The 2,952-nt window shown below is 34.8% G+C and overlaps 1 protein-coding gene across 1 annotated transcript in view; it reads left to right on the top strand.

Moving 5' to 3' along the window:
- The window catches only part of LOC103810945 (cysteine-rich motor neuron 1 protein-like), a gene marked incomplete at both ends in the record, with an annotated part of 127,715 nt that overhangs the window by 96,797 nt on the left and 27,966 nt on the right, over positions 1–2,952 (top strand). The window lies entirely within an intron of this gene.

Here is a 2,952-nt window from a genome sequence, read left to right as displayed (position 1 = left end):
AAACAGAAATTTTTTATACCAAAATAAAATACATCTTGTAGATGTAACTAGTTGGTTTACTTAGTACAAGGGCCTTTGCACCATAGAATATTGCCCTGTTATCAGCCCCTTGTGTGTGATAAACTTGCAAAGAATATAGGAAGTAAAAAGTGCCAAAAGTGTGTGTAATAAAAGGCCTTCCCTGTTGGGTACCCTTTGGGTGCAGATTTAATATGGTGACTTTTTGAAATTGTTGTTTCCATGAAGTATGAGAGTGTCTTATTGCACAGAGGATTGCAAAGATACTTATTTTAAAAAGTTACAGCAGGAAAAGAGATGTGAGAAATATCATATAGTGCACTAATCCTGTCTATTAAAATTTGAAAATATATTTCTAAACTTGACGAATTTTGTGTAGTTGTAGAATATACATGGTAGTCTGATACTTTAAAATAGTTGCTATCCATATTCAGTGACTGCTACAAATGTTCTTTAATTCAGAGTTGTTTTCTTTTATTTCCTTGTTTTCTGAATTTTGTACCAGACCGTGGTATGGCAGTATCTCCCTCTATTCTTTAACATATTTCATAAACTTACAGTTTGGGTTAACACTCAAACACTGATATGATAGAAATCTTAGATTAATGGTAGATTTGTGCTTAAAAGTTTGTTTCAGCTTGTTGGATTAAAGAGTTTTAGATATATGCCATGCCATTTCTGTTTCACAAAAGTAAAACTGTGTTCTATATTTCTGCAATCTAATATAAATTGTGGTTTGGTTTTTCTAGCACTTGGGTGGAGAGAATGAAAAATATCCACTTAATTCTTTGTCAGTGATAACTTCAGTGTTCCTTCTATCAGGGAACATAGAGTACCAAGAAAATAAAACTTCATTTACTTCAGAAAAATGACCATTTGGAAATATTTTCTATTTCTAGCACACACATGGGAACTGACCTTAAATGAAACACCTAGAGTAAACATGTTCTTGAAAGAATCTTTTTATTTCTTTGAGAATGTTTAAAAATAAAACCAGTTCATTTGCTGTGTGTTAACTGTATCTGATGCCTGAAACATACTCTGTGTGTGTGTGGTAGTTCAGTGATGAAACTAGTATTCTAGTCTCCTGCACACCAAGACCCCAATTATACAAGCAGGCTTACAGTGTGTGAATTATTAGATAGTTGTGAATTGCACTATCACCTCTTGGAAATCAGTTGTGCCTTACTGGGATCAGCGTTTAACCAGGAGATCAGAGCTCAGATAGATGAGTACTTTGCTCCTGGAATCTTATGATTGGATCTGAGGGGGATTTATGTTAATACCTCTGCTCTCCTTGATGTATAAAATTGTGGAAAAAACCCCAAAACACAATGAGCATAATCTAGTATGCCTGCAGCCAAGTTGAGACAATTATAGGTGTCATACTCCTCCATTAGTTTTAGATTTTGTGGCTCAGCCTGTGTTGCTCTACACTGTTACATGGGTTGCTGGATTTTTGGATTGCCTTAATTCAACTAAAGGAGTAATATACTTTTTAATGGAGTAGGTGAGAAGGAAACAAAAAGTGAATCTGACAGCTGTAAGATCATATAGTTGCTTTGTCTATTGTGTGCTTGCTGGAAATATATTTAATTCTTTTAAGATACTACTGTGCTTCTTAAGGAAGACAGTGCTGTAGTCATCATTCATGTGCTGTAGGTAGACAGGTAACTTGAAGTGGGGAATAAAGGAACACAGACATGGGGATAATCAGAAAAGAAAGTTTAGGAGAAGGTTTAGAGGGAAGAGAAGTGTATGTATGAAAAGAGAGAGAGCAGAAAGGGAAACCGTTCAGTAACTTAGAACATCGAAATCAAACCATTTGAATTCAGGCTCAATGTTTCCTCAGATTTGAGGAAACCTTGGAGTTTCACATATGAAGGATCTCTGTTAGTCTTGCATGTCAAGACTACAGAAGTCAAATATAGTGCAGATTTATGGATGAATGAGTCTGTGCTGGGAAATGAGAATGTTTTTCCTTAATTTTGGAATGTCTTAATAAATTTGTGTTAATAGTAACATTGCATTGACTGATATTCTGTTTGGAATTACCTAATTGCATACCATATCTCTCTTTAATTGTTCAAATTAAGTTCAAAAGAAGTAGCACTGTATGTTTCTAGTGTACATTTGAGAATTTTTTAAAAGCTAAGAGACATTATTTCATAAGGTCATTATGAAATAGTTTCATAGTCTTTAGACTTGATGAAACTATTTTTGTTAAGATTATGGACGTTTTGAAGAAACTGCAATCCTGTTTTCATTTACTGCCACTAAAATATAAAGGCCTAATACCAGCAGAACCAGAAAGCAGTTAAGGAGAATACCATGGTTAAGGACAGATGACATGTCACTGAGTTGGTTTGCTAGCAGTTGATAACTTCACATACAGTAGGAGCAGATTGACTTCTGTCTCACATCTTGTTCTTGGCCTGTTTCTTGTATGTAATATGCTAGGAAAATGGAGATCCTTAAATCGGGTGTTCAGTTGTTATTTGTGAGCAACTCTTGCATGCATATTCGTAATAATGAAAACTACTCTAGCAATTCCAGGGAAAAGCGGAAATAATAAACATCTGATACCACAAATTCTTGTTCTTGCATTCAGAGGTTGCATCAGAGGTTATACTGACTCCTAATACAGTGGTTCATGCAGAACAACTTGCTGATTTGGCATTGACATCAAAATACTGATTGCTTCAGCTTTCATCAGACTGTCATGAGACATTTACCTTGAATTTCCAGCTATTACATTAGGAAAGCTATTACACTGGTGAAGTTTAGAAAAGTCTGTCTCTGGTTGTGGTAAAGATGCTGCCTTCTCCAAGGAGCTTGTTGAATAAAAATGTATTAGAGCTCTTACATTAACAAAACTGTGATAACATGTTTTCTGTAAGTTTCTTGTTTTCCATTGCAAACTTGAAGAGTTTA

Source organism: Acanthisitta chloris, unplaced genomic scaffold (genome assembly GCF_000695815.1).
Source record: "Acanthisitta chloris isolate BGI_N310 unplaced genomic scaffold, ASM69581v1 scaffold6201, whole genome shotgun sequence".
Taxonomy (NCBI): domain Eukaryota; kingdom Metazoa; phylum Chordata; class Aves; order Passeriformes; family Acanthisittidae; genus Acanthisitta; species Acanthisitta chloris.
The sequence above is the reverse complement of the archived record's forward strand: the minus strand, read 5'-3'. Positions and strand labels throughout refer to the sequence as shown.